Source organism: Sus scrofa, chromosome 1 (genome assembly GCF_000003025.6).
Source record: "Sus scrofa isolate TJ Tabasco breed Duroc chromosome 1, Sscrofa11.1, whole genome shotgun sequence".
Classification (NCBI taxonomy): domain Eukaryota; kingdom Metazoa; phylum Chordata; class Mammalia; order Artiodactyla; family Suidae; genus Sus; species Sus scrofa.
Genome location: NC_010443.5, coordinates 2,642,552 through 2,663,284, shown reverse-complemented (window position 1 = coordinate 2,663,284; position 20,733 = coordinate 2,642,552). Strand labels below are relative to the sequence as shown.

Here is a 20,733-nt window from a genome sequence, read left to right as displayed (position 1 = left end):
TGCTACAGGTGTGGCCCTACCAAAAAAAAAAAAAACAAAAAAACAAAACAAAACAAAACAAAACAAAAACCGCTACTTCTAAAACCCAAATCAAGTTACAGCACAATAATAAATACTAAAAATTTAGCAACATGTTAGTGACTGGAGGGGTTGGTTCCTCTCCATCACTTACAGAATCTATTTTGCTGCACACTGAAGAGTTATTGTGTTTGGGTGTTTTTTTAAATAGACTTTAAAAGATGGGTGGGGAGTTCCCGTCGTGGCGCAGTGGTTAACGAATCCGACTAGGAACCATGAGGTTGCGGATTCGATCCCTGGCCTTGCTCAGTGGGTTAACGATCCGGCGTTGCCGTGAGCTGTGGTGTAGGTTGCAGACGCGGCTCGGATCCTGCGTTGCTGTGGCTCTGGCGTAGGCTGGTGGCTACAGCTCCGATTCGACCCCTAGCCTGGGAACCTCCATGTGCCGCGGGAGCGGCCCAAGAAATAGCAACAATAACAACAGCAACAACAACAACAACAAAAAAGACAAAAGACAAAAAAAATAAAAAATTAAAAAAAATTAAAAAAAATAAAAGATGGGTGGATGGATGGATGGGTAATTTTGATTATGTCTAGAAGTAAGCACTGGATTTTTGGAGACACATATCCTCACATATAAGACAACACCCTCGCCCTAAAGGGAATAATACACACCCAGCAATAATGCGCAACCAGCTTCATCTTCACAGAGAAAAGCCTGCCGCATGGCCAGTCTCATGAGCACCCCCACAGACTTAGAGATGCTGCCCTGGGCGTCTTGGGAGGAGACCACTTTTCACCACACCCAGCCCTGGTTCAGTTATCAAGTTATAAATAACCTTGAGATTTCAAGGCCACACTCAAGGGTCTTCTGTCACTTACCCTGGGAGGGGGCTGCTGAGACGCCTCCCGTGCTGGTGGCAGGCAGATGGCTGATGCTGGGGATGACATCAGGGCCTGCAGAGGACAGGAAATGCTCAATTCCAGTGACAGGTGAGCCATGAAAAAGAGCTGCCTCATTGTACAAAAGCACCTCACAAAAATGAAATACATCTTATTTGGAGATATTATCATGCATTTCAATGTTTCTGGGATCAAAAACGTATTCTTACGTGTACATTTGGTATTTGGAAATTGACATAACTTTTCCCCACTCGAATACATGTACTCTTCATATCCGTTTAGATTCACCACATATAACAAATGCCTCTCAAAATAAGATGCCCACAACGTGCTATTACTTTGTGTCCTTTTAGAGGAAAATGGTCTCTGGCTCTTGACGGTTTCCTTTTGTGGGGCTGCCAGTGGTGAACAGCATTTGTAAGCCACAGCGCTACGTATCCTAAGGCCGTTTTATTCATGGCTTCTCAGAACATCTAGAAACGCGTTCAGCATAGTCCTTTGGACAAAATAAGGATGGACAGACAGGCTGTCAAGAAAAATAACTTATCAACAGAAAAGTTGAACAAAGATATTTTGCAACTTCAGATTCCTTAAAACTGGGTAAAGTCAAGTTAGACTATGTTTACTATAATGGTAATTATTTTATCTTTTCCTTTTTGAAGTTAGAAAAGTTTATTATCCCTGACAAATCAATAACAAATATTGTTTCCACTTACATTTAAGGAAAATAAAGATTTCAACATTAACCATGTAGCAAAAATGACAGCGTGCGATAACCCAGCGGGCTGACAAAATTTCACTGCTAAACTGTAAAGGGTGGAAGGTTGTGAAAGATAAATAAAAATGAAAATCTAAAAGAAGCGAAAAATAAAAAGAAGTAAAGAACGGCCAGATAATGGTCTTTTCAGGGAAACTTCTCCGGTTTCTGATACATCCTTGATGTTTGAGAACCACAAAGAATTCCTTTTTACTGTAATCCAGATGCACGAATCAACTGGTTTTACCTCCGTCCTGTCTGAGGACATCAGCAGGTATCTTTCCTGTCTCGTACAAAGTAAGGCTCTTCCCAAATTCAAGGGCTCAGTTGTTGAACAAAGCGCTACGGACTCAGCTTTCAGAATTAGAAGCCAACGTTTGCCATTTATTATACAATCTGAACAGACTAAGCTCAGCTTCTCAGCTGAGTGGCTCATCCGCCACTAACTCCCAAACAAAGGCAATTGGAAATTCACTCAGCTCTGGAGATGCGCTGAAGAACGCAAAGGACTTTATTGTTATATCATTTTAATGTATTTTAACCTTAAACCTGGCACATTTTTGTTTACCAACCAGAAAGAGGGGAAAAAAAAAAAAGATTGACTTGACAAGGATTCACAAGTTAAGAAGACAGCAGGGGGCAAGAGTCGTGGCTCTAAGGTTAAACACTGGTTTAACAGGAAAAGAAGCTATTCTGACAGTCCTGAGACGGAGCAGGTGACCTGGCCCCACAAAGCACGGCCTTCCAGCACCCCTGGGCCCGCAGATGGTTCCTGCGTCCCGCCTCTGCAGAACGTGCGGCCCCTGCTGTCGGTTGCAGACAGCGCTGGGCACCGCGGTGGCCCGAGTGAGTGAGACCCAGTCACGCTCGGCTCAGTTACATCTTTGCTTTCAAACTCAGACCTTTTCCGACGCACACACCTCACAACCCCAGCAGTCGTGGGGCGCTGTCTCAGGCAGCATCCTTCAGGGCAGGCTTAGAAATACCATCCGGCAGTTCGATGAAAACATATGTGTGGGTTTGCCTCAGTGAGCACGCATCCTCTACCCAGTCTACAGATATCTGCTGAGTTTTTCCCATGTGCCCGGTGCTGCCCTGGGCACAGGGCAATAGGGAACAAATGAGACAGAACCCGCGCCAGCCAGGCTCTGAGTGAAGGCTGTTGCGGGAGGGGCGGGAAGGGGAGGAGGGTTGAAATGGAAAATAAGGAATGTTTCCGCATCTCATAAACCACCCGAGAGAGGAGATTTCCTCAAGGGAGGCAGGGAGGGGCCCTGGGGACCACCACGGAGGCTCTGGGAGGGACGTAGCATCTCAGATAACGTCACAAACTGTTAGGCTTCAAAGAGCCAGCTTTGAACTTCAGTTTCTCAAGTCTTGATACGGAAGAGCTCCTAGCAGACACCCAGTTAGCAGAACATGGCTGGGCACACAGTAGGTCCCAGGAAAGATCCGGAGATGGAAGGAATGACAAGGCTGGGTGCCCCACGAGGCAGGCGCAACGGCCGCCGATTCCCTGGAAATGTGTGTCATCTGAACCAGAGCTGATCTGGGGCTGAGCGCAGGGGTCTGGAGCTGCAGCCCTGCTCCCTGGAGATGAGTCTGCCCTTCCTTCTGACCCACCCGCCCTCCACATCAACAAACTTTCAGAACAAATAAATAGAACCTGCTTCTTGGGAACAAGTGGGGACCTGACCCTCCGTTCAGCCTTTAGAAAGAAACCACCACCAGCATTGTCACAAAGCCACATGATGGCTCTGGAGGGCTCTTAAATAGTGAGCTTCCCTGCAGCCCACTCTGTGCCTCAACCCCATGTTCCCTGAGAGCACCATGGGGTCCTGGGTAGAGCGTGGGAGGGCTCTGCCGACTTCAGCAGCTATTATTAGTAATAAGAGGATTTTAATTTTTTTTCAGACTTGCCCGTGGCATACAGGAGGTCCCAGGCCAAGATTGAACCTGAACCACAGCAGTGACAGCACTGGATCCTTAACCTGCTGAGCCACCAGGAAACTCCTTTTAAAACGTTTTTTTAAAAACATACCTATTTATTTATTTTTTACTTACTTTTTTTTTTTTTTTGGTCTTTTTGCCTCTTCTAGGGTCGCTCCCGTGGCATATGGAGGTTCCCAGGCTAGGGGTCGAATCAGAGCTATAGCCGCCGGCCTACACCACAACCACAGCAACACAGGATCCAAGCCATGTCTGCAACCTACACCTCAGCTCACGACAACACCAGATCCTTAACCCACTGAGCAAGGCCAGGGATTGAACCCGCAACCTCATGGTTCCTAGTGGGATTCATTAACCACTGAGCCATGACGGGAACTCCATATTTTTTACCTACATGGTTTTTAAAATATTATTTTCCACCATGATGTATCCCAGAAAGTTGGATATAGTTCCCTGTGCTGTACAGCAGGACTTCGTTGCTTATCCATTCTAAAGGTCATAATTTGCATCAAATAACTACAAACTCCCCGTCCCCCCGATTCCCTCCCCTTTGACAACCACAAGCCTGTGTCTCCATATCTGTGAGTCTGTTTCTATTTTATAGATAGGTTCATCTGTGCCATATTTTAGATTCCACACATAAGGGATATCATATGTCATTTCTCTTTCCCTGTCTGACTTACTTTACTTAGTATGATAATCTCTAAGTCCTTCCATGTTGCTGCAAATGCCATTATTCCATCCTTTTTATGGCTGAGTAGTATTCCACTGTATACATGTACCACATCTTCTTTATCCATTCATCTGTTGATAGACTTTTAGGTTGTTTCCATGTCTTGCTATTGTGAATAGTGCTGCAATGAACATAGGGGTGGGTGCACATCTCTTTTTGAATTATAGTTTTCTCCAGATATATGCCCAGGAGTGGGATTGCTGGATCATATGGTTCCATTTGTAGTTCCATTTTTGTTTTCTTATTCTTATTTTATTAGGAGTTAAAACTGAAGTCAAAGGCCTGCTGAAAATTCAAGTCCTGTGCAGGTCATTTGACTTGCAAGCACATAGAAACTCCTCTGGGAACCAGTTTTGTTTCACTGCCCTGTGCCTGCAGGGCCTGGGGCCTCATTCCAGGATGTGCCAAGCGGGGATTCAGGCAGACACCTGTTCACACCACAAAGAGAAGTCCCTCACACATCTTTCCACCTTGGCCAGCCGGAGACGCCCCCAGCAGGCCCACCCCAGCAGCCCCCGGGCTCAGACCTGGGGCTCGGGCATCAGGCCCACCCCGGCAGCCCCCGGCTCAGACCTGGGGCTCAGGCATCAGCGTTAGTGTTAGCACAGGGTGCGATGGCTTAATCCCCGATGAATCTGTCACAAGTACGTGCTACTGATGGCCAGGTGCCTGGATAGAGCAAAGCCCCTCCCGCTAGTGAGGAAACAACTGGGAACCCGGCCACCTGCGACTGATGGGGTGTAGGTGTCCTAGAGCAGGGCCGGGGGCGGGGGCAGCGGGGAGGGGGGGGAGTGCCTCCAGCCCCCAGGCTGGTGCGCAACACACAAAAGAACTGCCTTGCAAAACAAACCCCCGTTCATTACCTAAGTCTGGCCGTGACCACTGGCAGATCCAGACGTGGACGCAGTTCCTACAATCAAACGGGGCAGTTAAACCCCTGAGGGGTGATTGTTTCTGATTCAGTAGGTCTGCTGTGGGCCTGAGATTCTGCATTTCTGGGAAGCCCCCAGGGGTTGTTCTGGTCAGGACCTGCTGGAAAGCACGGATGCCGGGTAAGTACGGGGCTGGATGAACTGCTGTCTGCTGATGGTGCAGAAACAGTCCCGACAGCTAAGAAAAGCCCGAATGTGCTGACATGCCCGCAGCGGTGCCCACAAGACCCATGACAGGCTTCCCACGTGGTGGAGGGCTGGTGTCGAGAGGCAGAGGCTGAGCAGCTGGCAAAGGGGCCATGTTTACAGCAAAACGACAGGTGCCCTCACTCTCACCTTCAGAGCTGCCCCGAACAGCAAAGAGCACAACTGTTGTGTCTGTGAAAAGCAAGATCTACGTGTCCGAGTGTTTGGTGGTTTAGAAAAATGGACAAGGTGATGGTGAATCCAGCAGTGAGGGGTCAATGACCAGTGTCGTCCACCAGAACTCAGCCGCAGCTCAGAGTCTGGCATCGAATGGGGCAGCCCCACTCTGGACAGACACTTATTTTTATGGCCCCCCAAACCCGTGTCCTCGGCAGAAAGTGCCTCTGGGCTTCTGGAAAGTGATGCGGGCCTCTCGAAGGGGACCTACGGCCACATGGTCCACCTGGTTTCAGTATCTCAAGGGCACCCTTTCTGGAATTTCTGAAGTTCAAGGAACGCAGTAGATACAAGGCTTTCTGGGTAAGAGTCGCCAGCCCCTCGACCGGCAACCGTGGCCATGCATCCACTTGGATCGCTTCACCCAGAGAAGCCACACTCAGTGCAGGTGGTTTTAGAAAGAAAGTGTGAAACCGCCCAGGCCAAATTTATTCACCTGCCCGCAGCGCAGTCCACGGTTTGTGCCTGAATCTGCGGCGGGCTGGCCGCGTTCCACTCCCATCTCCTGTGTCTCTCTCATTTCCTCCCTGTCATTCTCCCAAAGCTTGATGTGTCCACACTTCTCCTCTGCTGACAAGTTGTTAGAGACACCACCTTAAACTCATTTCGGATTTAATTTCGAGTGGCACGTCTCCTTTTCATGTTAAAAAGAGTCTTGCCTCATTTCAGCTTTATTTTTTTCTCACCTCTCTGCGAACCATCTCCTCCTTAGGTCAGCTCTGGAGCAACAGCATTGAGTCAGAGATATGTTTGCCTGAATGCAGGCAAACCAAACAGGAGCTCCGGGGCCGGCAGAGACCCACGGGCCTGATGAAAGGCTGGGAGGCCTTCTCGCAGCTTGGCGTGAGCTGCCCCCTCCAAGCTCCGCCTTCGCCTGAGGGGTCCTTGTGCAGAAAGGCTTCTGGTGAAAATACTTACATACAGCCAAAAGCAATGACCAGAAAGGGACTGTCACGCTTGAGAGTCACTTTACATCATTTTCTGAAATTGGGAAATTTGGAAAGAAGCCACTTTATTTTCAGCACGCAAATAAACGTGGTAGCCCATGGTTTACACTTTTGTTCCTAGTGAAGACCTGATTTTTAGGGTCACAGCAAAATCGAGAGGAAGTTACAGACTTGGCATAACCCCCCTGGTTACCAGCCTCACTCACGGGGGTCTCGGGTCTGAGACCGGGAATGAACCAGTGCACTGACCCAAGGCCTGCCGTTTAGAGTAAGGATCTCACTCTCAGCAGTTTATGGGTTTGGACAAACATAAAATGATGCCCATTCCACATTATGTTATCAGAGAATTCTCACGCCCCTAAATCCTCTGTGTGCTGCCTGTTTATCCCTGCCCCCCCCACTCCCCATGCCCAACCCCTGGTCGTCACTGGTCTTTTCACTCTTTCCATAGTTTTGTCTTTCCCAGAATGTCCCGCAGTTGGAATCATACAGTCTGTGCACTTTACAGACTGGCTTCTTTCACTTCATATTATGCCACTGAGTTGCCTCTGTCTTTCATGGCTTGACAGCTCTTTGTTTGTTCTTTTTTGCAGTGTCGAATAATATTCCATTGTCTGGATGCGCCACAGTTTATCCATTCACCTGCTGAAGGACACGCCTCCACTTTGGGCAGCTGCTACGAACATTCGCGTGAAGACACAGGTTTCACCTCCTTTGGGTAAATACCAGGAGGCGTGATCGCTGGGGCACATGGGAGGAGGGTGTGTAGTTTTGTAAGACCCATCCCAACTGTATTCCAAAGCGGCTGTACCATTTGCACACCCGCCTGTTGCTCCATCTCCCCACCAGCTTCTGGTGTTGTCTGGATTTTGGCCATTCTACTGGGAATGTACTAGGTATGCAGCGGTCCCTCACTACTGTCTTAATTTGCAATTCCTTGATGACGTATGATGTGGAGCATCTTTACACAAGCTTATTTGCCATCTGTGTGTCTTCTCTCGTGCAGGGTCTATTATGGTCTTTGGCCCATTTTCAAATGCTGTTGTTTGTTTTCTTACAGTTGAGTTTTCAGAGTTCTTGGCATATTTGTGTGTAACACTCCTTTACTGGATGTTGTCTTTTGTGACCGTGTTCTCCTAGTCATGTGGCTTGTCTTCTCATTGTCCAGACATTGTCTTTCACAGAGCATGAGTTTGTATTTATTTAGTTAGTTAGTTTGCTTTTCAGGGCTGCACCTGCGGCATATGGAGGTTCCCAGGCTAGGGGTCGAATCAGAGCTGCAGCTGCCGGCCTACACCACAGCCACAGCAACGCCAGATCCGAGCCACGTCTGCGACCTACACCACAACTCACAGCAACACTGGACACTTAACCCAGTGATCGGGGCCAGGGATTGAACCTGAATCACCACGGACACTAGTCTGGTTCATTTCCACTGAGCCACAATGGGAACTCCCATTAATTAATTTTCACATGTTCAACTAGCCTTGTGTACTTGGAATAAATCCCATCTCTTCATAGTATATAATTCTTTGCAGACGTTTTTGGATTTGATTTGCTAATATGTTGTTGAGAATTTTTGTATCTGTGTCATAAGAGATACGGACCTGTGGTTGTCTTTTCTTATAATGCACTTTAGGCATTTTCTTAATGAACTGTAATATCGAAGTTGGTAGACTAATGTTCACTGGTCATAAGACAGGCCCCTTCTCTGTCCATTTGTACGTCTTGGGGTAATTTCACGTTCTAGCCTGGAGAGTTGGGACTACAGTATGGCTGGGACTCTGAGCTTTGGAGACAGGCAGGTTGGAGCACAGGGTCTGTGCTGTGCTAACCAAGTATCTGGGCAGGTGAGTTTTCAATGGTTCTAACTCCCATTTCCTCATCTGCAAAATGGTTTTTGCTAAAAAACAGGAAGTAGGTTTGTGATTTCACAGGGTTTGAGCAAGGACTAATGGGGGTAATCCATGAACAGTGCTGGAAAGGTCCCAGTAACTAAACGTTAGGGTTATTACTGCAGTCATTTGTCCAGCCCACATCTTATTGCTTTAGGGGGACAGGGGGCCTTGCCCTCAGCATGCAGAGTTCACGGTGCCAGGATCAAACCCGAGCCACAGCCATGACAACGGAGCCACCAGGGAACTCCTTACTGCTTTAACGTAAGGTAAGAATCATTTTTCTCCTTATTATAATATTTTATGTAGGATACTTTTTTTTTGTCTTTTTGTCTTTTCTAGGACTGTACCCCCGGCATATGGGGGTTCCAAGGCTAGGGGTCTAATCAGAGCTGTAGCTGTTGGCCTACGCCAGAGCCACAGCAACTGGAGATCCGAGCCGTGTCTGGGACCTACACCACAGCTCATGGCAACACCGGATCCTTGACCCCCTGAGTGAGGCCAGAGATCGAATCCGAAACCTCATCGTTCCTAGTCGGATTCGTTAACCACCGAGCCATGACGGGAATTCCATGTAGGATACTTTTAATTTTTAGTTCATTCTCTAAAGGCTTGTCCCCTAACACTGTAAGTATCTCAGATTGATGCCTGTAAAATAAGTCTTATTTAAATTCAGCTGGGAAGGGGTGGGCAAAAATAAATAACCATTAATTCAGCTCTGGGTTTTTTTTATTTATATAAAGTATTGGCGTCCCTAAAAAGCTATAAAATGGAAAACTTTAATTGCAGGATCACACACAGACAAGCCCTCACGGGTGTATCGTGGTTGCTGCTCAGGACCTGGTATATACTCTCAAACAGACTTCTGGAGGGGGGGTTCCGTATGGTGTGTTTTTCACATTGTGCATTTTTATTTTTCTAGTCGTTTTTCTCTGTATTTAGATGATTATACACTTTGAATCGGAAGAAACATTAGCATCCACCTTGGTGAACCTCTGTCTCAAACCTGAAACCCTAGGACAGGTGGGGGGAGGGGTTGGCAGTGTCCAGTTTAGGCTCAAATACTTCCAACGGACCACAGGTCAGCCTGGACACACCTTTCGTCATTAAAAACAACTCCCTCTCATATCGAAGTGGAATTTACTTCTTTGTAATTATTTCCCACTGGTCCTAGTCTGGTCTCTGAAGCTACTTAGAGCAAATATGAAATACATTTGAAATATGTTTATTGAAATATGAAATAAATATGAAATCCACAGGCAATTCTCAAATGTCTGAGGCCACTTATGCTCCCTTGATGTGTCTTCCTGGGCTCAGGTAAACCTGTTTGAGTCTTTCCTGGGTGGAAGTTTCTAGAACCTTACCATATAGGCCTTTTCTTAAAAAAAAAAAAGTATGACGTCATTTCATCCTTGTCTCGAAACTTTCACGATATCTTATAAGTTGTCTATCAAAACCTTTCCCACTCTTGCCAGTGCAAATACTTCTACACACACACACACACACACACACACACACACACGTATGTTCTTCGAAATCAGAGGGCCAACCAGAAACCGTTAATGTCAAAAACACTTAATTTCTCCCATTATGTGCAGAGATGATACAGCCTTCCTTTCGGGTGGATCCTGATTTTTTTCCCCAAAGCTCCACATTTGCCACATTACTTGAGGAAACCACCTTTCTTAGATCAACACGTAAGCTTTATGTTGATTGAAAAGTGCCAAGAGGGACTTCGGAGTCTGCAGTCTTGACAGCATTTTGTCTTCTCACCAGAGAAGGCAGCACACAGGACGAATGTTCACGCAAATTACACTTTCTGCCACCTCCAACCATCTGACAGAGCAGCCCCCAAATACTGCCCTGTCTGGCAGGTGGAAGGTGCTGTGCTCCTGACACCCAGGTGCGAGGCCGCCCACCCCCACCCCGGGAGGGTGGGGACAGCGCCCAGCCGGGCCTCCCTGGGGAGAAGAGGCAGAGCCAGCACCTGCTGTCCCCCCACGGCTCCAGTGACCGTGTGCCCCCACACATTTTCCCCATGAAGAGAAACCTCAGGACACAACATATCAAGTTGTTCAGAGAAAGAATTTGATAAAAACCATGCACAACAAAATAAAACCTATTTTAATTTTTTAAAAAACTTTCTTGGCTGTGCCCACGGCATACAGAATTTTCCAGGCCAGGGATCGAACCCGTGCCACACCAGTGACAAGGCTGGATCCTTAACTGGCTGAGTCACCAGGGAACTCCTAAAAATCTATTTTTTTTCTAACTTTGGCCCGAGGCATAAGGGCCAGGGATCAGATCTGAGCCGCAGCTGAAGCAACCTGGGATCCTTTAACCCACTCTGGTGGGCAGGGATCGAAGCCTCGTCCTAGTGCTGCAGAGACACTGCTGACTGCATTGCACCACAGCAGGAACTGCCTAAAACCTACTTTAAACAGCACACACTCTTCACTTGCATCTTTAAAGGACTTTGTGCCAGGCCCTTGCACGGGAGGTTCCCCTCGTAATAACCTCATAAAAGAGGTGTGATCACCACTTCCCAGGTGGACTCGGGGGTCTGAGGACCTGCTCAGAACACCTGCAAAGGAGCAGCACAAGGGGTCAGACCCAGACGTTGTTCTGGCTCCAAGACTGCTCAGCGTTCTCACGCTGCCGCCACGTGTGAGGCTGCCACCCCCTGAGCCAAGGCAAAAGAGTACCCGCGTTTTGAAACCAACCGGTGAAGCGCAGGCATTAAAACACATTTCATGACCTTTGGCATTCCATCCTAGATCCTTCCGCCTTTTAATTTCCAAATCGTGACACGCCAGCTTGCTGAAGGTGTTTCCTAGTGCCAGAATAACAGTCAAAATGCCACCTGGGAGGGATGAGGAAGAACAGAACAGCAAAAGGAAGAGGCCGGGAGAGAAAGAAACCCATTTCCAGGGCCGAACAGGACCTAAAAAGGCCACATCAGCTAAAACTCTCCATAGACGCAAGGGACAAGCCCTCTCTTTCCAGAAAGGCAAATCCTTTAAGAGGGTGCTAAGACCTGCCTTCTCAGGAGCCTCCGAAGTTCATTTCCACCCTGATTTTACAGAGTAAAGACTATCGTTCTCAGCAACGGTGTTTCTGTTCAATGATTTCCGTGTGATCCTTGAGTCCCGCTTAGTGCCTGCTTTTTCTCCCAAAATACACTATGTTCTCTCTGCGGGCAGGAAACAAGACACTGTTCTCTTACATCATCCAGATAGTTTCATTTGCATGATGCAAAACATTATTTTGCACACAATAAGAATCTTTTTCTTTCTTTTCTTTTCTTTTTTTTTTTTTTTTATGCTTTTTAGGACGGCACCTGCAGCATATGGAAGTTCCCAGGCTAGGGGTCGAATCAGAGCTACAGCTGCCAGCCTACACCACAGCCACAGCAATGCCAGATCTGAGCCACATCTGCAACTTACACCACAGCTCACAGCAATGCCAGATCATTCACCCACTGAGCGAGGCCAGGGATCGAACCCACAACCTCATGGATGCTAGTCGGATTGGTTTCCGATGAGCCACAGGGGAAGCCCAACACTAAAGAATTTGTAAGTGCTGACTATACTCACCATTTTGAATGTCTGAATTCAAAGGACTTGGCAAGGAGTTCCATGAGCTGGGTGGAAATCCCAGACGCGGCTCACATCCCACGTTGCGGTGGCTGTGGTGTAGACCCACAGCTGCAGGTTGGATCTGGCCTTAGCCCGGGAAAACAAAGTACTTAAAAAGCTTGGAACATAGTAGACAGGCAGAAATTATTACCGAATGGAAATTAAAAGATACCATTAGAAAACACATTTTTTCGTCAGTATGAGAAATCTCACCTCTTTTCTCCAATCAAGGGTGGCGGGCGGAGAGCCTGGCTCCTCGTCCAGAAGACGCTGGAAAGAGAAAAGACGCTGAGTGGAGCCTCTGTGCTCATGCGGCTGGTGGAAGGAAGGCAGCTCTTTAAAGCATTAACTTCCATTACCCTCTAAAGAGAAAAGAACATGAATTCACATTGAGATATAACGCTTGTTATGTTTTTTTCTTTTTCCTTTTCATGGCAGCGTCTGGGGCATATGGAAATTCCTGGGCCAGGGGTCGAATCACAGGTGCAGCTGCGGCCACAGCCACAGCCACGCTGGGTCTTCAACCCGCTGATGGAGGCCAGAGATTGAACCCGCATCCTCACAAAGTGGGGTTCCTTAACCCGCTGAGCCACAACGGGAACTCCAATAATGCTTAATATTTAAAGCCAAGTTTAACATTTGAGCAATAAATTCTCCCTTGTGGTATAAAACTGGAACATGATAGTTCCTTCAGCTATGCAAGATTTACTCTGGTATTTCAGAGTATTATTATGTACGAACATAAATGCTGGGAGATTTTTTTCTTATTTATCATGGCATAAATGTCAAAAAAATGTGGAGTTCCCGTGGTGGCTCAGTGGTTGACAAACCCAACTAGTAGCCATGAGGATGAGGGTTCAATCCCTAGCCAGGGAACCTCCATGTGCCATGGGTGCGGCCCTAAAAAGACAAATATATATATGGCTTTTTAAATTTTTTTAATATAGAATTCATTTTATTTATTCATTTGTTTTCTTTCATGGCTGCTCTGCCGCATATGGAGTTCCCAGGCCAGGGATCAGATCTGAGCCGAAGTTGCCATCTATGCCACAGGTGCAGCAATGCCAGATCCTCCAACCCACGGCGCCGGGCGAGGGATCAGACTTGCATCCTGGTGAGCTGCAGAGATGCTGCTATCCCCTTGCACCGCAACGGGAACTCCTAGCAACATGTTTTAGTTCTTAAAATTCTGAAAGAAAATAAACTTGCCTTGGTAGATACAAAAAAAAAGCTTTATAGACACCATTTACCCTTTTTTTTTTTTTTTTTTTTTGTCTTTTAGGGCCGCATATGGAGGTTCCCAGGCTAGGGGTCCAATTGGAGCTTTAGCCGTTGGCCTACCCCACAGCCACAGCAATGCGGGATCCGAGCCGCGTCTGTGACCTACACCACAGCTCATGGCAACGCCGGATCCTTAATCCACTGAGCGAGGCCAGGGATCAAACCCTCCAGCCCATGGTTCCTAGTTGGATTCGTTAACCCCTGCGCCATGACGGGAACCCCCTGCATATTTTTTAGTTGACAGGCATGTGAGCGTCCAGGCACTGCAAGGCCTTTGCAGGTGGGACTCAGGGCAGCCAGCGACGTTTGCATCTTCACCTCCCCTGCACTGTCCCTGCAGCCACCATGCAGGGCTGGGCCTTTCTATCGTCTTATGAAGCAGGGCAGCCGGGTTTCTTCTCCACCTCTGCTCTCTTATACACGAGACCGAATGGCCTGCTCTGTTTTTATTTTTATTTTTTAATTTATTTTTTTATTTCTATTTTTTTGCCTTTTCTAGGGCCACTTCCCGCGGCACATGGAGGTTCCCAGGCTAGGGGTCTAATCGGAGCTGTAGCCACCAGCCTACACCAGAGCCACAGCAACTCGGGATCCAAGCCACGTCTGCAACCTACACCACAGCTCACGGCAATGCTGGATCCTTAACCCACTGAGCAAGGCCAGGGATTGAACCTGCGTCCTCATGGATGCTAGTCAGATTCGTTTCTGCTGAGCCACGAGGGGAACTACTTATACACACCATTTAAATATTTCAAAATGACGGAAATCAACATTGGTAGACACCTATTTAGATCGAAGTCTGGTACTTTCTAGAAAAGAGTACTATTTCATTTTGGTGGCTATCTCTGCCAGGCTGTGAACTGGCGCTCAGATCCCCTCACGTGAGACACCAAGCCTCCTCCCACAGTGGCTGCATCTTTGATCACCAGCGATGAGCGGGCTCTCCAGCGGTATCCAGGACCAACCACACACTGACCTGTCCCACGACACAAAACAACTTTCCTCTCTCACCTCCGCACACGCAGGGTCTCAGCAGGGAGGAAGCTGTTTTGCTTAACCTTCTACCTCTAATTTGAGCCCCTTGTTCAAATGGAGCACTATTCAGCCATAAGAGAGAATGGACTAAGGCCATTTGCAGCAACACGGATGGACCGAGAGACTCTCATCCCAAGTAAGTCAGGCAGAGAAAGACAAATACCGTATGATGTCGCCTATACGTGGAATCTACAAAATGACACAAATGGACCTTTTACGAAACAGAAACAATTCACAGACCTAGAGAACAGGTTTGCCAGGGGATGGGGGACTGCAAGCTGGGGATTAGCAGAGGCAAACTATTGCATGGAGAATGGATGAACGACAAGGCCCTGCTGTACAGCACAGGGAACCATATTCAGTGTCCTCCGATAAACCATCATGGAAAAGGATATTTAAAAGAACGTAGGAGTCCCTGCTGTGGCTTGGCAGTAACAAACCCGACTAGTACCCTTGGGGATACGGGTTCGATTCCTGGCCTCGCTCAGCGGGTTAAGGATCCGGCGTTGCCATGAGCTGTGGTATAGGTCACAGATGGGGCTCAGATCCCTCGTTGGGGATGTGGCTGTGGTGTAGGCCGGTGGTAACAGCTCCGATTAGACCCCTAGCCTGAGAACTTCCATATACCCTGGGTGCAGCCCTAAAAAGCCCCCCCCCAAATTATATATTTGCATAGCTGAGTCACTTCAGAGTAGAAATTAACACATTATAAATCAACTATATTTCAATTTAAAAAGATATAAGCAATTTGAAGAGTGGAAAAAAATAAAAATAAAATAAAACCCTTGCTCAGATATGCCAGCTTTCCACGTCCATTCAAAAAGACCCTGAGTGGAGTGCTATTGTGGCTCAGTGGGTCAAGGATCTGGCATTGTCACTGCGGTGGCTCAGGTGGCTGCTGTGGCGCAGCTTCAGTCCCTGGCCCGGGAACTTCCACAGCCATGGGCAAGGCCAAAAACAAAAACAAACAAACAAAACCCCAAAGAGACCTTGAGTTACCAGGGTGAAGTCCTGCCTTCCAGTTAACAAAGGGCAGTTCAGACCCAACACACATGAGTCTGCATTTGGCTCCAGGCCAGGTCCCCAAATCCCTCCTTCCCTGTGGGACCTCAGCTGCTTTAACTCCCCACTTGGAGCAGCTCCCCCAGCAGCTCCCCCAGCAGGCCAGCAGCTATCACCTCCCTTCAGGAGGGCCGCGTGCCTGTGAAAAACCACGGGTTCTTTTGCCCAACACACTATTCAAAATTTTTTTTAATTGTATTTATTTTCTTTTTACAGCAGCATATGGAAGTTCCAGGCTAGGGGTCGAACTGGAGCTAGAGCTGCCGGCCTGCACCACAGCCATAGTAACGCAGGATCCAAGCTCCATCTGCGACCGACACTGCAGCTCATGGCAACAATGCCAGATCCCCAACCCGCTGATCGAGGCTGGGGATCAAACCCGAATCCTCATGGATACTAGTCAGATTCATTTCCGCTGAGGCACAATGGGAACCCCTTTAAAAATTCTTTTAAAGTCACTCTAGGCGTCTCCTGGTGGTTCAACAGGTTAAGGATATGGCGTCGTCACTGAGGTAGCTCGGGTTCAGTCCTGACCTGGAAACTTCTACCTGCTGCAAGCACAACCAAAACAAAAAATTAAATTAAATTGAAAATTTTAAAAAGTCACTCTACTAACAATGTTTAAATCTTCTCTGGAAATATCACATTAAACGGATGAAATGGCAAATTACTTCAATATGCAAGTCTGAGTAAGATCTCTTTAGACATTTTTATGGAAACAGCACACAACAATACACAGGTTAACGCGAAAGACACCATTGCCTGTAAAACCCAGAACACAGGTTAGAGAAGAAAGGCTGCAATAGTCACGCAGGATCCTGATGTGAAGGCCTCGTCAGGAAAGGGTGCTGCTCACCCGAAAGCACTTCGCCCAGCACTCTGCCCACACAAAAACCACCACCGACTGCCAGCCTGTCGTGTTCACCCAGTACCAACACGGGCCAGGCCAGTCCTGGCACGGTGAGCAGTGAATGCCAGAATCCCAGAATATTCCGTCATAGGCCTCAGAGAAGATGGGGCACCCAGCCACCGTACTCTATGGGCCACCAAACTCATGAACCAAACAATTTACCCCAATGCACTTCAAGCCACACGGAGGGGCTGGTGTGTTTCATTCCCTTCCAAACCACTGCCGTCTGTGACTCGCTGAGAATTATGCTTCCGTAAACATCAGTGATGCCGACGAGAGGACACCTGCTGGGTGATGTCTTAGTGTTTCAGGACTCAGTAAAGAAATTAACCTACATAACTCCTTGCAGCCCTGCTTTAAAATCTCATATTCTCAAATCTCAAACATGTTTTGGGAACACCGGTGTTTCGTCCCTTAGGCTCTTTGTGGTTGCATCAGGTCTGAGTAAGAAGGAAGTGTCCCACTTTTATTGAAATAGATGTCTTCTCTTGGGGGAGAGAAGCAGCCAAGTAAGTTTGTGAGGGAAAAAATGGGGGGGGGAGTTTTTTCTCCCTCTAAACTGTAGTTCTTTTTTTCCCCCTCAATGAATTTCATTACATTTATAATTGTACAATGATCATCACAACCCAATTTTATAGCATTTCCATCCCAATAAACTGTAGATCTTTTTTTTTTTTTTTCATCTTTTCTAGGGCCACACCCGTGGCATATGGAGAGTCCTAGGCTAGGGGTCTAATCGGAGCTGTAGCCGCCAGCCTACACCACAGCCACAGCAACGCAGATCCAAGCCACGTCTGCGACCTACACCACAGCTCATGACAACGCCGGGTCCTTAACCCACTGAGAGAGGCCAGGGATCGAACCTGCAACCTCATGGTTCCTAGTCGGATTCGTTAACCACTGCACCACAACAGGAACTCCTGTAGTTCTTGATGATATCTGCTATCACGGCCTTTAGGACACTAAAGGAAGATATGAAAGAGAGAGGCACTAAAGGAAGTGTGAAACGGTATAGTGCTTTTTTTGGCCACACCCACAACATGAAGAAGTTCCTCCGCCAGGGATGGAACCCAAGCCACAGCAGTGACGTGCTGGATCCTTAACCAGCTGTGCCCCCAAGGGCACGCCTACAGTGCTTATTTTAAATAAGAAACTATGAAAAAGTAACATAGTTTTAAAAATGCAGTTTAAAAGTATTTTAAAAACAGCTCTCCTATAATATTAACCCAATTGTAAGGCAGACTATATCACTGCTTCCCAGAACGAATTGCTAAAAAATGAAAGCATTTATTAAAATTGAGAAAAAAAATAAAAACAAACTTTTAAATTTTATATTCTGGCATTTTGTTTGATTTCTGTCCCACAAGCTTCCTCCTGAAGCAGCTTCAAAAATCCTCCTTGTCACGCATGTTTTTCAAGATTCCACTTTTGGTCAATTCCTTTTGCAACCCTAGAATCTCATTTCCAAAAAAGATCAGTGTATATGTAGAGATACAGCATATCTGCATATAATATACACATATGAATATACAGATGTATAGCAGAGTGACATTTTAACGGCAAATTATAAGTCGGCAGGTAATTAGAAATTTGAAACCCCATTTCTAAGCATCAAAGGATAACTTGCAGCTGTCTAGTTAGGAGAGGGTTGTTTTTGATGGTAACTGACACCCAAAAATGATTAAATAGCACCTTTGAAAGTCTGCCTCTAAATTCTAAGGATTATTTACACTTAAAAATTAAGGTAAACAATTTGAAGGGAAATCAATTTTTTTCTATCCTAGGTCGTAACTAGGTTAATTTCAAGGGAATTCTTTGGACAGGGTGCCAGAGGAGAGGAGAGCTTTAGGAAAGGAAAGGAGAAAGGTTTGAGGACGATGAAAGGAAGTAGATAAAGCAACCTTGCCCTTAAAATTCAATTTCTAGTTTTGTCTCCCTTTGACATGGAGACGCTGGAGTTACCATAGACGATAAACGAATTGTCACATAGAAATATGCTGCCTGTGACAATAAAGGGTGTATTTGCCAGGTTCATAGAAAACCGGTGCCAGGATTCTCACCTCTTTTAAATATCATTTCATCTCCTAGAAACTGGGGGACGCGTCAAACTGATAAGGCCTGTTCAGGAGGTTTAACTAGATCCATGAAGTAGCTGCTTTAAAGCAGTTCCTCCTGAGAAGCACCCTCTCACTTCCCCAGGGATTTATAACCCGGGGGGGGGGGGGGAATTCTCCATTCAGTTCAAGGCGACAATCAGGAAGCCCAGAGCTGTAAAATGATCGGGGCATGTTTCGGGGGTACCAGTGTAGCTTATCTCATCAGCACCCATCAGACAATTTTTCCAGTGGAATTTCTAGGGCAAGTCCTTACGGGAGGGCGTTTTCTGTAGAGACTGGGGACTCCCTCTCATATTCAAACAGGGCCTCTCCAAGTAGAACACTCCTTTCTCTCACAGAGCTGTTTTCAGACTCTCTGCAAAATGAGATTCACCCCAAGTCCGTGCTAGGGCACAGACCACAGCCCCCCGGATCATAAAAGGTTGGGGGTCAGGGTGTTCGAGTCTCCCCCTTCTGTCTAGCTGCCAGCATTTCACGTGTCCCCGAGGGGCTGATGGGGGCGGCCACTGCTGCCACCTAAGCCTGGGCAGAGAGGCTCCAAGAGCAAAGGCTGGTCCCCTGGGCTGGGGGTGGGGCGGGACCCTAATTCCTGAGTCATTCTGACGATGGAGCGCATTTGAGGCCGCACACAGAATACTGCGGCCGCGCGATTGCCTGCGGTGCCCTCGGCCCAGCCAGGGTCCCAGCCAGTGGGCGCCGGAGCGCGGGGTGCGCCGGGGCAGCCGCTTTGCGCGCGGAGGCTGTGCGCGGGGGCGCCCTCCAGCCCCAGCTGCGCGCGCTGCAAAGAAGGAAAGAAACGTCGCCGTCAGTCTGCGGTGCAGTAGCTGGGAAACAAAGGCGAAAACAAATGACAAGTAAACATCCAGCCACAGGAAGCCATTAAGGAGAGTGGGCGCTAATGAGCGCGCAGCGGGGACCCGCCGCCCGCCGCGCGCCCCGCCCGCCGAGGAAGCGGCCGCGGCCCCCAATCCGCCCGGAGCCCCGCTGGCAGCAGTAAACCTGCCGCGGTCTTCTGTCCCTTCAAGTCGAGCCATTAGAAGCCGCAATTACTGTCGTCCCCAATAAGAGGCCCCCAGGGGGACAGAGAAAAGAAAATTGGGATGCTGTGATCTCGCACGTTCTCACGTCTTCCCGGGCCGCGAGTGGGAGCCTCCGCCCAGGGGGCGGGGAGGGGAGAGGGGGGCTCCGCCGGCTCCCAGGTGAGGGGCTTCGCTAGCCCGGGGCGAGCACGGGGATGTGAGTACCAACCCACTTTCCAGAGTCTTTTGAAGCGGTTTCTTGTAAAAATCAGCCCTTTTTGAATAACCACATGTTCCAATAGCCAATTTGTCCCTTAAATTTCAAACCATTCTTTAAAATTTTTGTCAAGTAGCAGTGGTTTCTCAATCAAGGGCTAAGAGCCAAACTCGAACGCTTCCGCCTGAACTATTTAAATACCTTACAGCTCGCTTTGATTTGGGAGCGGCGGCCCCTTCTCCCGGCGGATGCGCTGGGGCAGGTGGCGCCTCGCTCGCGGTCCCAGCCTGGGGCCTCCGCTAAGCGCCAGGTCTTTGCTGCAGCGACGCCCCGCGGCCAGCCCAGCGCGGCCCGGGAAACCCTGCCGCGTCCCACCAGGTCCCTGGGCCCTGGGAACCCACAGGGTCCTCCCTACCCGGTTTAGCACCAGACCACCCACGGAGATGCCGTTAGGAATTTAGCTGTGCAGAGGAACTTCCAACAGAACTTGCCTTTTGAGCTTATCTTAAACTTTTTAAAAGAAAGTAATGGGAGGAGTTCCTGTCCTGGCTCAGCGGAAGCGAATCCGCCTAGGAACCATGAGATTGCGAGGTTCAATCCCTGGCCTCGCTCAGTGGGTTAAGCATCCGGCGTTGCCATGAGCTGTGGTGTAGGTCGAAGTCGCGGCTCGGATCTGGCGTGGCTGTGGTGTAGGCCCACGGCTGTAGCTCCGATTGGACCCCTGGACTGGGAACCTCCGTCTGCATTAGATTCTTGGGCAAACAAGGGTTCACTAGGCATCATCTAAGACTTGAGAATTATTTCTTTATGGTTTCTTTAGATGATAAGTTCTCTTTGTAGGAAGAAGAGAATATATTTAATCATAAATATATCTATAGACACTCACAAAGATATAA

The 20,733-nt window shown here is 48.0% G+C and overlaps 1 long non-coding RNA gene across 5 annotated transcripts in view; it reads right to left on the bottom strand.

The window, feature by feature from the left end:
* The window catches only part of LOC102157949, an 82,901-nt gene that overhangs the window by 43,132 nt on the left and 19,036 nt on the right, over positions 1-20,733 (bottom strand). For all 5 annotated transcript variants that reach the window (XR_002342238.1, XR_002342239.1, XR_002342236.1 and 2 more), the window contains exons 2-3: positions 12,410-12,466; positions 901-975 (exon numbers count right to left, since the gene is read on the bottom strand). This is a non-coding gene — a long non-coding RNA (uncharacterized LOC102157949). The remainder of the gene's footprint in view (positions 1-900; positions 976-12,409; positions 12,467-20,733) is intronic.